This window comes from Pseudochaenichthys georgianus, unplaced genomic scaffold (assembly GCF_902827115.2).
Source record: "Pseudochaenichthys georgianus unplaced genomic scaffold, fPseGeo1.2 scaffold_612_arrow_ctg1, whole genome shotgun sequence".
Taxonomy (NCBI): domain Eukaryota; kingdom Metazoa; phylum Chordata; class Actinopteri; order Perciformes; family Channichthyidae; genus Pseudochaenichthys; species Pseudochaenichthys georgianus.
Window position 1 is genome coordinate 55,404 of NW_027263170.1, and position 14,597 is coordinate 70,000.

Genomic DNA, 14,597 nt, shown 5'->3' on the forward strand with positions numbered 1-14,597 from the left:
GTGTGTTTAGAGGTGTAACTGAAGAGTGTGTTAGAGTGTGTAACTAAGTGTGTGTTAGAGTGTTAACTGAAGAGAGAGAGCACAATAGTGTTAAGGAGAAACAGAGTTACTGTGGTCAGCCATGCGTTTGACAACGAGGTTAGGAGGTTCCGGCTGCAGGGAGCTCAATTACCTGTCTGAACACACACACACACACCACACACACACACACACACACACACCACACACACACACACCACACACACCGCACACACACTAACAAAGCACTATGTTACGATTATTTTATGTCACGTTTTCTATGTCTTGGTTTGGGTGTTTTGCTGTTCTCCCTGTCATGTTTTCCTCTGGGTATATTGTCTGGTCTCTTTTCCCTGTGTTTTCATGTCTGTCGTTAGTTTCCCTGGTGTGTCTAATTTCCTGATTGTTTTCACCTGTCACTCCTTGTGTGTCTCCTGTGCTCATCAGTGTCAGCCCCGCCCCTGATTGTTCCCACCTGTGTCTAGTTACCCTGTGTTTAAATTCCCCTGTCTCCCCTCCCAGTGTTCAGTGTCGGTTCGTCTTGTGTCATGACCTGGGTCACCGGTGAGTGTTCTGTTTGTCCAAGTTCTATTCTATCCTTGAAATAAAGGTATATCAGTTTAATCTGCATTTGGGTCCTGCTTCCTTCGCTCTACCGTAACACTTTATACTGATAAAGGACTGGCTTATCTAAAGCCAGTTGAGTAGCACTTGAAATGTTTTTGCTCTATGAAACCTGATGTACTTTATGATTCTGTTTTCTTCAAGTTTGTATTTTGTTGGTCGAACGCACTTATTGTAAGTCGCTTTGGATAAAAGCGTCAGCTAAATGCAATGTAATGTAATGTAATGTAATGAAAGTAGAAGTACTGACTACACTTCTTTACTCAAGTCAAAGTAAAGAACTTTGAAGTGTACTTCAGTAAAAAGTACCCATAGCTAGCAGCTGCTTTAAAGAATACCTGACCTCCCTTTATATTAATAGAACAATAATGTCATTGTTAGCTAATGAATATTTCCATGGTGAACAACGCCAACATGACAACGTTTCCATTGGTCCCTCTTCTTTAGAGAAGACCAGGAAATGATGGATACACGGATCGTGATCAAACCAATAGGCACGCAATGACTCTAAAGAATAATGACCACGCCACCAAACACACATTCAGACTAAAGGAACCAGCTGTTTGGGAAATGAGAGAAGTAGAAAGTACAGGTATTTGTGTTCAACATGTAAGAAGTCAAAGTAAAAAGTCGTCAGAAAAATAAGTAGTGGAGAAAAGTACTTAGGTACAGTAACAAAGTATTTGTACTCCAATACTTCCCACCTCTGTTCTTATCTTATAAAGGAGATGTTTTTCAGCTCACCACATAGAGTTGCTTCCACAGTAAAGCCCATTCCTGAAGAGTTGCCGTCACCTCGGTGATGATCGGATCCTCCAGAGGAACCACCGTCTCATGAGGCCTGAAGGAAACACACAAACACTTTAATAAAACACTAACATGGAGGGGATTATTGATTAAAAACAGTGTTCAGCAGCGGGAGCAACGTTAGTTTTTACATTTCCTATTGAAAGTTTAGAGAAAATAAAGCAAAAAGACAACATTACTAAAGGAAAATAACAAACTGCTGCCTGGTGTTGGGACATTTCAGAGTCAGTAGAGACGGAGGAATTATTTTGTAGTTTACTTTTGTTTTAAAGTGCAATGTTAGTTTTTACATTTTCAATTAAAAGTTCACTAACATGTCCAAAGTGCACATCTTGACACTAAACCATGTTCTTGTTTATCACATTTCTTTGTGCATAGCAATCTTTCAAACATTTATAAATTATACTTAAGTTATACGTCCCCAGCGCAAAATGAAGATAAGGAGTCTTGTTTCATAAGATTATTTCATAGATTTGAATAAATGAGTTGGGGGAGTGATGGGTTTGTCTAAGGAAGCAGAGAGAGAGAGAGAAAGGGCTGGGCATTATAAGACTTTGAGAGATAAAATAGAAACACATTACTTTAAAAACTCCATCTCTGAGATTAGACTTCACTTTCTATCCAAGCACATTTTTTAATGTTCTGCCTCTTCGCGCCCTGCTCCTCCAAAGCAATTCAAGTCCATTTTCTCCGTTTTATAAGAGTCCCCTATTCTAGTTTTGGGGGGTTCCCTTCCATGTAGTTGTGCTATATTGGTTTTAGTGCATGTAAATGGTCTGCAGAGGCTAAAATCCCCGTGTTACCCTCCAGAGGGAGGCCAATCCCAAACCACCCCCCCTCCGACGCTACCCTCCGTGATGGAGTGAACTCCGTCTGGAGCCACACTCGCAGCTCAACGAGGCTCCTCCTGTCAGATGGAGGGAAGTTAAATACAGCAGCAAGCTTTGGGACGGCCTCTCCCTCTCTCCGGAAGAAACAGGAAATGCCGTAACGGTATCTAACCAACGGTTTCAAATCAGCATCTCTGTTGACAAAAAGTTAAATGAATACGACTCAAATAAAACTCAAACATCTTTCAATTGTGTTCATCAAAGCTCTTTAGTTTTAAACCTGAATGTTATAAGCTTCTTAGTTTTTGCAACGGTCTGTAAATTACACAACTTTATAATAAAATGCACACATTTACCTTTTCTAGACTAAACACGGTTTGATCCTAAGTTAAAACATATGAGGTTATCATGAGGTTGCTAACATCGCAATTTATCAGTGGATGTTGCTGGAACTACTTGTACACACAGCGTGTTTCCTGAGGACAACACACAGCGTGACTCCGGTCAGGTAGAGACCGGTTTTCAGAGTCAGCACCGCTGCAACTCGCTGTTTGAGGGCTTGAAAGCCCACTCCCACCCTCCATCACTCGTTGCTTTGGAACAGCCCTCAATATGGCGGACCCTCCGCATGAACGCGCAAACGGAGGGGTAGGTGTAGGGGTAGGGTGTAGGGGGGCGGTTTGGGAATGGGCCGGAGTTTCTTCTTCCTTCATGGTGCAATGCTTTGTCTGATGAAAAACGTTTGCAAATGTAAATCAATGCAAATAAATCTAGTTGAAATCTAATCGAACCTTGAATGAGTCATTGTTAATGACATCACCAACAAATTAAAACACATTTCTTCTAGTCCACTTCCGATTTGAGGGGGCGAACAATGTGAAAGGTTCTAGTTGGGAACTCATTTTTCTGACTATCCCGACAGCACATGAACGCAACACTCAAGCAATGTTAACAAAAGGGATCCGACATTTTTTTTTAATTGGATAACCTCTTCTTTGCCCTTCCCCCAAAATATCATGACAAACAGACCAGTAGGTTTTTTCAGTAATCGTGCAGAGAATATAAAAAAACGTAACTTCCTTGGAGGATTTAATAAATCAGATGTTATGCTTTTAAATTATAAACATACATGTAAGACACATGGAATCAAACGTATTGTGGATACTGTGAATATGAACTTTCAACATGTAAATATTGCACATATGATTAATATCAATGCACCATGTAAGTTATCGCTGTTATTCACATGTATTGACATGTTGCATGATTGGTAGATTACAGAACAAACAGTTGACCTTGTTTGTGTCACGATCTGTCTGTGTTGTGTTTTGTCTTGTCTTTTTCTGTCTTTGTTTCATGTTTTATTTTGAAAAGTCTTCACCCCTGTCTTGCCTGTTGCTCTCTGTCTGTTTTCCCTCCTGTCTGATTACCCGATTGTGTTCACCTGGTGCCCCTGTGTTTTCTCCTCCCTCCTCACCTGTCTCTTGTGTGTGTGATTAGTCTTGTGTGTATTTAAGTTCTGGTTTTTCTGTCCGTCCTTGTTGGTTCATTTGTTTGTCTTTGACTGTGTTCTCGTGTTAGTGTTCTGTTTGTGCCTCGAGACCTTGAAATAAAGGTATTTTTTCAGTTTATTCTGCATTTGGGTCCTGCCTGCTTCACTCAACCGTAACAGAATGAACAATAAACAATAAAACATGAACCAAAGACAGAAAAAGGCAAGACAAAACACAACACAGACAGATCGTGACAGTTTGTGGCTCCTTTGTTTTGCGTTAACACACAGTTAGGCTTCAACAATGGTGAGTTCAAGTGATTTGGTTTTCGGGGGAAGTCAGAGCTACAAGTCCAATGCACCACAGAAGAAGAACATTCTGCCCAAAAACATCAGTGCTGCGTGTAATCAATGAGCACCAATGTTCACATGTGTCATGTTAAGACTGGAGTACCCGGGACATTTGGTTGCACTAAGTACCCTCCAAAAACAGGGAACAGATTGTGACTTTAACGGCAACGAAACAAAAGGAAAAACTGTGTTTAATCAACCGGAAGATCTGAAACTGAAACAGGGAAACATTCAGGGTGGAAAGACATTTGACTGTGTATGTTCTTCTACTTTACTTCCATTTAATGCTGCTTTATACGTCTAGTTCACTACATTTCAAAAGGAAGACATGTATTTTCACTCCACGACATTTATTTGACTGCTTTAGTCACTTTTCCAATTAGGGTTTAGCATTAAAAACACGATTTAACATGATGCATCTCTAAAGACTGAACCACTGGAATTACTGTTTGAGCTACAAAACCATTAAGAAAGAGAGTCTTAAAGTGTTTGTGTATATGAACTTTGTTTGTCTACTACTTTAGGTCATTTTGTTATGCTGTTGTTTACATAGTGACATTAATGCTAATTAACACAATGTATACTAATTATGCAGGTTAGCATTCGGCAGTTTCGTGCTGGAGACCCTGCTGGAGATTTACTTTTATTCTTTCCATACATCTGACTTTCTGTCTTCGAATACTGAATTTTAAAATCGGAGTTCTGACTTTAATATTAGAATTCAAATGAAAAAAATCAATTTCGGTCGGATCTACAAAATGTTTTGGCCCTAATCCTCTTCCGTACAACCTCTACACACCTCTACACACTCCTCCAACACTAAAGCAGTCATTTCCCCGTGTTCCTGCAGCACGGACAAAACAAACCTCAGAGCATTTATTTCACGGTTTGCGTGTTGAACCTGCAGAGAAAGACCTCACACACACACACACACACACACACCATCCTCACACATACACTCCTCACACACTCTCCTCTCACACACACACACACACACACACACACGCACGCACACCCACTCTCCTCTCACATCACACCACACCACACTATCCTCTCACATCACCACATGCACGCAAGTAGTAATGATACCCCTTTCGTCTCATTAGTATGCATGGAAAAGTGACAGGTGACACGCCCCCAATTATGCAAATGAACTAAGTCCCGCCTCCCATTGCGAGATCCTTTGATGTGATTGGGTACAATCATGTTAATGAGCTAAGTCCCGCCTCCCATTGTTCGAGATCCTTTTGATGTAGGTGTGAAATGCCCCCCTGTGTAGTGCCTTGTTTGTTTAGTTCTTTGATGTGTTGATTAGGGCAGTCTCTTTGAAGTTATGTTGTCTGGCCCCTGTCCCCTCACACCCCTTTGTAGTCTAGTCCTTTGATGTGTGTTATAACAGGTAGGTGTGAAAAGCCCCCCTGTGTAGTGCCTTTTGTTGTCTAATTATTTGATGTGTTGATAAAGGCAGACTCTTTGAAGTTATGTTGTCTGGCCCCCTGACCTCAGAGCCTCTTTGTTGTCTAAATCTAATTAGCCCTTGGATGTTTTGCCATTTGATGTGAGGTGCTATAACAGGCAGGTGTGATTTCACACACTGGTGAAAGCCTTTGATGTTAATCTAGGTGTCTCTTTGAAGTTATGCGTGAGGACTGTCTAGCCCACCCCCTCCCAGCCTCCCCCCTTTCTCCACCCCTCCTATGGCTATGATCGCCCAGCATATAGTGGGGGGTGGAATGAGATTAAGATTGAAATACACTCAAACTAAATTAAAAAAGACAGTACCATTTCCACTTACCAAGTTCCGACCTTTCAAAAAGAAGAAAAATGGGCAAGAGACGCCTGTGGACAACTTACCACTGACCACCCCCCCGTCCGGAGCGGCAGTCAAGAAACGAATGCAGCAGCGGGGCTCGGGTCTCATGAGTACAGCCCGAAAGATCTGTGCGCAAACTTTATCTCGCGCCCTCTTTCTGGTCCATGTGAGCGTTCTATGTGTGTTGGAGGAGGGGCTCTGTAAGGAAGTCTGAAGGAAGTGGCAGATTTCCCCCCGGTTGTGTTACTTTCAAATTCTAGCTCACTCGAGATGGTTTCTCCAAAATGACAGGTTTGCATCCATTAAAGTGTAACTAAAAGTATTTTAGTAACACAAGAAAAGAGAATAAAGCATTGATGTCAACAAAACAGCCTAAAATCACAAACTCCCATTAAGAGTCAGATTCTTAATGAATCTAATAAAACAGAGTACTTTCATGGTAGTGGTCAGCTTTTAAAAAAAAAAGTGTATATGCTTGACGAAATCTCCTCAAACAGAGTACTTCATGGTAGTGGTCCGCTTTTATACACAAAAGTGTATCTTTTCAGTAACTTTCTCAGAGAAATTAAGCATAAATCTGTCAAATGTTCAAAACAGCCTTGTTTTCACTGAAATAGCCACAAAATCACAAACTGACATTAAGAGTCAGATGCTCGACGAAATCTAATAAAACAAAGTACTTCATTATCTACTTTTTCAGCTTTATACACAAAAGTGCAGGGAAGGTATGCTGATTTAGAACACTATCTGTGAGATGCAGTTAGTTTTAAAAAATAAAACAAGATCAAATGAAATAAAAACAGCCATTATTTTTCACTCTTTTGTAAAACGGACAGTTTTCAAGAAAGATGACACCGTGTTTATGCAGACATGCAAAATATCTGAAGCCCTATAAAAAAAGTTACAAGTATATTGTGTTGAAAATATCTCAAAAAGTCGGAATATTGTATAATGTGATACCTGAGGATATTCTCTTTTTTAATTGTAACACCACCATGTGGGAAACCCGAATCTTGCAGTACGACTGCTGCTGATGCTACTCCTCGGGTCAAGAAGTCTCGGTTTAGGGACACAGTGAAATCGGAATTGTTTCATATTCTGGAGAGGGTGCTGTATCGGTACAGAGAAGAAATATGCAAAGGATGCCGAGTCAGTCACCCCGACCAGAGGCAACACGATTGTCGGAATGACATGCCCGATTTCTTCTTCAGAAACAATTACAAAGCGTTAATGAAAAGACTTTGGCTCGCCAACTTCGTACAGTGATTGACCAGAGTCTTATTGAAAAGGCATTTGCGAGGATGAACTGAGGATAGGACGCGCTTCGGAGGCTTTTCTGCACAAGCTTATAAAATGCAGATGCCTCAAGGACAGACTTGAAAAGATCCATATCGAGTTGTATGGAGAAGAAGAAGACTAATAACCAGCAGTTGGATGGAGAAGAAGCCAGGGACTTGTTCGATTACATTGACTTTTTCTTTAAGTAAAATAAAAATGGGAAACTACTATGCAAAACTATCTGTATATATTGATCAGAATGTAGTCATTACCCTTTTAATAAGTGTGGGTGATGGGGACGATTGAAAACAGAACGAGTAGTGACCCCTGCGTAAAAAGAATGGCTGAAGTTTGTAAACTGGAAGACATTTTGGATATCGTTCGTTCTGGCAGTACTATTCCGGGTCATTGGGAAACGATTGTAAACGAAACATTAAAGTGGTCATGGAATCTTCATTTTCCGAAACATTCTGTAACATTACCTCAGAAATGAAACAAACATCAAAAGTGTATCATGTGCTCTCATTGTATGCTCTCATTGTAGATGTAATGCATCTTTGTGTCGAAAACAGCATACACGTGAATATTTTGACTGAAGTGAAAAAACTCCATCACGATATCTCCAGTAATATGGGGAATTCTAAGCTGGAGACGGTCCTGGGGATGCTACAATCAGTATAACTATTGATTTTGTGTGTGAAAATAAAAAAAAGTTTTTTTACATTTAAAAACTGTTGTCATCATTATAGCAAGGGGAGCGTGTCTGATACATGTGTATTACAGTCCTTCTTGTTGTGTGTTTCAGTGTTTCTGTGTGTCTGTACACACAACCACAAACCATTTAAAACAAACCCTGAATCAAATTTAGAGAGGACCATTAAGAGTCAGAATCCTAACGAACTCTCCTCAAACTTATCTACTTTTTCAGCTTTTTAAACACAAAAGTGTATCTTTTCAGTAACGTTCTGAGAGAAATTAAGCATAAATCTGTCAAATGTTCAAAACAGCGTTATGTTTTCACTGAATAGCCTCAAAATCACAAACTGCCATTAAGAGTCAGATGCTTTACGAAATCTCCTCAAACAGAGTACTTTCTACAGATGAGGCCTCCCACTCAACGCAATAAGTCCCACCCACTCAGCAAATCATATAAAACTAAGGACGACCGTTTGAAAACTAGCCATGGATTGAGAAAAACCAAGTCTGATGTAGCCTGCCCTTATTATCACCAGGATAACGGATATGGGCTTAATGACTGGATGTTACAAAGTAGGGGAGAGGATGTTACCGAAGAAGACCTCTCCTCTATATCATATCCATGTAAGGTCTTTAGGACAAAGAGGACCATGATAACATGACATATGAAGAATATCTTTCTTTAAAAGATGGTATTATAGATAACCTTTATAGAAACAGTCTATGTCATACCACTCGCCAAGATCGCAAATGACAATTAGCAGAAAAAAAAGAAAAAGTAAAAAAAAAAGAAAAAAAAAAAGAAAAAGCAAAATGAAAAGGAGAAGAAAAATGAAAAGCAAACGCAGAATGCGAATGAAAAGAAAAGGGGCCAGAGGACGGAAAACGAAAAAGACAAAAAGAAGGAAGGTGAAAAGAAAAAGAAGAAACAAGTGAAGAAATTTAAACTCGAGGATGGTGTTGGAGAGCCATTACCGGATCATGATAATCTTATAGATCATCTCCCGCTAACCGATTGCTGCGAATGTGTTGAACAAATACCAAAAGCTTTTTGAGATATTTTCAACACAATATACTTGTAACTTTTTTTTTATAGGGCTTCAGATATTTTGCATGTCTGCATAAACACGGTGTCATCTTTCTTGAAACTGTCCGTTTTACAAAAGAGTGAAAAATAATGGCTGTTTTTATTTCATTTGATCTTGTTTTATTTTTAAAACTAACTGCATCTCACAGATAGTGTTCTAAATCAGCATACCTTCCCTGCACTTTTGTGTATAAAAGCTGAAAAAGTAGATAATGAAGTACTTTGTTTTATTAGATTTCGTTGAGCATCTGACTCTTAATGTCAGTTTGTGATTTTGTGGCTATTTCAGTGAAAACAAGGCTGTTTTGAACATTTGACAGATTTATGCTTAATTTCTCTGAGAAAGTTACTGAAAAGATACACTTTTATGTATAAAAGCGGACCACTACCATGAAGTACTCTGTTTTATTAGATTCCATTAAGAATCTGACTCTTAATGGGAGTTTGTGATTTTGAGGCTATTTCAGTGAGGCTGTTTTGTTGACATCAATGCTTTATTCTCTTTTCTTGTGTTACTAAGATACTTTTAGTTACACTTTAATGGATGCAAACCTGTCATTTTGGAGAAACCATCTCGAGTGAGCTAGAATTTGAAAGTACACAACCGGGGGGAAATCTGCCACTTCCTTCAGACTTCCTTACAGAGCCCCTCCTCCAACACACATGAACGCTCACATGACCAGAAAGAGGGCGCGAGATAAGTTTGCGCACAGATCTTTCGGCTGTACTCTGAACCCGGCCCAGCTGCTGCATTCGTTTCTGTGACTGGCGCTCCGGACGGGTGGCGGTAAGTTGTCACAGGCTGATTAAACCCCAATTCGAGGCGTCTCTTGCCATTTTTCTTTTTGAAAGGTAACTTGGTAAGTGGAAATGACTGTCTTTTTTATTTTAGTTTGAGTGTATTTCTATCTTCATCTAATTCCACCCCCACTATCTGCTGGCGTCATAGCCATAAGGAAGGGGTGGAGAAAAGGGGGGAGGCTGGGAGGGGGCGGGTAGACAGTCTCACGCATAACTTCAAAGAGACACCTAGATTAACATCAAAGGCTTTCACCAGTGTGAAATCACACCTGCCTGCTATAACACCTCACATCAAAGGGAAAATATCAAAGGCTAATTAGATTAGACAACAAAGGGCTCTGAGGGGCAGGGGCCAGACAACATAACTTCAAAGAGTCTGCCTTAATCATCAAAGAATTAGACAACAAAAGGCACTACACATGGGGGCATTTCACACCTACCTGTTATAACACACATCAAAGGACTAGACTACAAAGGGGGTGAGGGGACAGGGGCCAGACAACATAACTTCAAAGAGACTGCCCTAATCAACACATCAAAGAACTAAACAACAAAGGCACTACACAGGGGGGCATTTCACACCTACCTGTTATAAACACACATCAAAGGATCTCGAACAATGGGAGGCGGGACTTAGCTCATTAACATGATCGTACCCAATCACATCAAAGGATCTTGCAATGGGAGGCGGGACTTAGCTAATTTGCATAATTGGGGGCGTGTCACCTGTCACTTTTTCATGCATACTAATGAGATGAAAGGGGTATCATTACTACTACTCACGTACACACACTCCTCTCACACACACACACACACACTATCCTCTCACATCACACACACACATGCACACACACACCCATCCTCTCACACACACACACACACTATCCTCTCACATCACACACACATGCACGCACACACACCCACACCAACCATCCTCACACACACACACACACACGGTTACACACACACACTCCTCCACACACACACACACACACACACACACACGGTTACACACACACTATCCTCTCACATCACACACACACATGCACGCACACACACTCACACACACACCATCCTCACACATACACTCCTCACACACACACTCTCCTCTCTCACACACACACACACACACTATCCTCTCACATCACACACACACACTATCCTCTCACATCACACACACACACTATCCTCTCAATCACACACACATGCACGCACACACACTCCTCACACAACACACACGCACACACACACACACACACACACACACAGTGGTCAGTAGTCCATATGCATTAATCTTCACGCAGGAACTCTCCTCTTCCTCTGCCCTGGAGCTCCAAAACAGTAAGGATCCACTAAGTCCAATAATTTACTCTGCGTGCCTTTAATTAAAAAATGCTTACGCAAATCGAGACACGCTCCGTAACTCTGATTCATCTGAAGAAAGCAGTCATTATGTAAATGTATTAAAATATGTACTCTGGGACGTGGAGGGGAGTCAGAGAGGAAGAAGCTCATGCCTTATTTAGAGCGAGCGGCTCTCAAAACAACTTCACAGAAAACAGACTCTCATCACATTAGCCCTTCAACGAATCCAAGCCCAAGACGAGGAGAAAGCCGTGGCATCAACCCGGATAAAGAAGGGTGGATTATATCTAATTGATATACCTCTACCATGATGTGACGTCCAGATAAAACATGACCAAGTGACTCAAAGGACAGGAATATATCTCTATCAGGCATTTGTGAGTCCAGTTTGTATTTCTCAATTCTGTGTTTGTGGTCCGGCTTTCACACAGACACTGCTTTGAGACAAACTTTCCAAAGGTGGTAAGTAGGGATGTCCCGATCACCTTTTTTTGCTCCCGATCCGATTCCGATCATTTGATTTTGACAATCTGCCGATACCGATTTTTCCCCGATCCGATCTTTATTCAATGCATTAAGAGAAAAAAAAAGGTAACAGATAACGGCTGGTTATCCAACGCGATGAATTCAGCTATCTTGGCTGTTATTGTGTTGGCCTTTTCACTGTTCTGGGGCCGTTTCTCTTTCCTTTTAGAAGTCTCTGAAAGTGTCGGTTGTTTCAGTGCCGTTACCTGAGTGGCCGCTGTGTACTCGTCGTGTTGTTGTTGGTGTTTGTTTCTCAGGTGGCGTATTAGATTGGTCGCGTTGAACGTAGCTCTGTTCTTTCCACCACGCGGAACCTCCGCCTTGCAAACATTGCATCTGGCTGTTACACTGCCTTCGCTTTCAATTTTATAATACTTCCAAACTCCTGACATGTTCTCTGTCCCGACTCCCGAGTCACCAGCTGAACGTAGCCTCTCGTTAGCTTGCTGCTACCATTAGACACTGCGCCCACTCTGTTGCCAGCTTTCAGAGGAATAAGCAACCAGGTCTGAAAACAAGCCCAACAGAAGCAACACATACATGATTAGTGCTGCGTACCTGGACTCACATTCAGGTTCAGGTCCGGACTCAAGTCCAGAGGTTCAGGTTCAGGTCCGGACTTATAAGTCCGGACCTGAACCCATGGCTTGTGTCAAGTTGTGTGAGTAACTAAAGTGAACTTATTGTGAGCTAATTATCAATTGAAAATTAACTCATAATCAACTCAAATTCAAACTCATCAGGTTTATTGCGCTCCCTTCCAACTTGTGTCTACATTTCTCTACAAAGTACAAATGTGCCACTTAGTCTACAAATGACTTATGACAGCAACTACAGTGAAACTACTACAAAGTTCAAACATTTATTTTCATTTACCAAACTAAAGTAACCAAACAGTCCCTGAGCTGACTGAGCCTAAATCCCTAAAACGTTGCTGAAAGGTAGAGTGTAGAGTAGACTATACGCATCACACTGTTACACACCTACTATACAGTATAGGCTACACTCTAGTGACTGTACAGTCAAAGTGTACTGTACTGTCTGTGCACCATGTATTTTCTACAACTCTACAATACATACTGTTAGAAATTAAAATCAATGTTGATATGGCGTAATTTTGAATTAAAAACACTAATTTAAATCACTTTTATTCTGAAAAAAACCGAAAGTTCACACTATTAACTTAAACTTTTATTCTGAAAATTCTTCACTTCCGGTTAGCATTAGCATGTGGCGAAATTCTACGTTTTCAAACCGTAAATCGAAGGTGAAATGACATGTGATGTTGTACACTGAGCACACTGGGATTAGCACTCATTTATTGACGCTGAATAACGTTTATCAGGGAATGTTTAAATAACCACAGACACCAGAATATACGTAAGTGCTAGTTTTTTGCGAGTCCAAGTACCGGTTTCCTGACGTTCCGGTTTAACCGGACTTGAACCGAAAACTTTTTACAAGTCCAGTACCGGTTCGGCGTACCGGTACGCAGCACTATACATGATGTTGTGTAATTTTAAACCAAAACTAAGTCCTCAGGATGACTTTAAGACGTGAACATGGTCGTTTTTGTTTTGTAACATTAAATAAAATAATAGAAATATTTATAAAAAAAAAAAAAAAAATCCCGATCCCCGATTTTTTCTCCCGATTCCGATCTTTTGAAAATCACGTGATCGGCTCCGATCCCCAATCACGTGATCGGATCGGGGCATCTCTAGTGGTAGGCAAGGCATAGAACCTCTCAACACCAGGTAATTCAAAGTGCTTTACAAAAATAAAAGACATTGAAAGCAGTGAGAAATAGTGCTGCAGAACGCGTTATAAAATGACATTTAGAAACAATAACTGAAAAGAGAATAAAATAAACGCCACCTTTTTACGTTTGCCCGATACTTCCCTTTCTTTTTTAGATTCCCAGAATCGATCGAGGGCTTTCAAACTGCAACGACCTACAACAAAAATCTACTCGTGTCACTCCGGCTATGTTCATGTGATGAAGTAGTTACACATTTACACCGTCTGTTCATACAAATAAGATTGAGTCAAATATACGCCCATAGGGGTTAGAGAACGTTTCAGTAGGTCATCTATAAATCCTCTTCTTCATCAACATGTGTCCCCTCTTCTCCATGTCTCTTCTACATCAACACGTGTCCCCCTCTTCTTCATGTCTCTTCTACATCAACACGTGTCCCCTCTTCTTCATGTCTCTTCTACATCACATGTGTCCCCTCTTCTTCATGTCTCTTCTACATCAACACGTGTCCCCTCTTCTTCATGTCTCTTCTACATCAACATGTGTCCCCTCTTCTTCATGTCTCTTCTACATCAACATGTGTCCCCTCTTCTTCATGTCTCCTCTACATCAACATGTGTCCCCTCTTCTTCATGTCTCTTCTACATCAACATGTGTCCCCTCTTCTGCATGTCTCTTCTAAATAAAAACCTGTCTGAAAATGAGCTGATCAGATTTTGGCCACTTTATGATGTCATAACGATGTTTGTCTTGTGTAACCATTAGCCAATCAGCAACCAAGGTACCCCCCCCCCCCCCTTACCCCCTGAATCTCCTCCTAGAGCACATTGAGTTCTTTGTAACCAAATGTCTCTCAGAGGGGCGTGGGGAGGGGCTCCTTATTTTCATCTAAAGTCACAGACAGAGAATCAGCACTTTGGAAACAGGGCTGAAACAGAAGGGATTATGGGTAATGCTGCAATGATCAGTTTGGTGTTTCAGCCAATCAGAGACAGGCTCTGTATATATCTGAGAGCTGTGATATATTGATGAGGAACAGTATAAACAGGGGACCTTTAATATGCATTGCCTTTGAGTAGTCAAAAAGCAAAAAGAGTATGTTAGTTAATTGAAACTATATATAATAATTTGACTCAAACTGTGCCATG

At 40.8% G+C, this 14,597-nt stretch overlaps 1 long non-coding RNA gene across 1 annotated transcript in view; it reads right to left on the bottom strand.

Moving 5' to 3' along the window:
• Window positions 1–1,396: 1,396 nt before the first annotated feature.
• Window positions 1,397–14,597, bottom strand: part of LOC117443438 (uncharacterized) — a 40,028-nt gene continuing 26,827 nt past the window's right edge. The window contains exon 4 of the long non-coding RNA XR_004551672.1: window positions 1,397–1,483. This is a non-coding gene — a long non-coding RNA (uncharacterized lncRNA). The remainder of the gene's footprint in view (window positions 1,484–14,597) is intronic.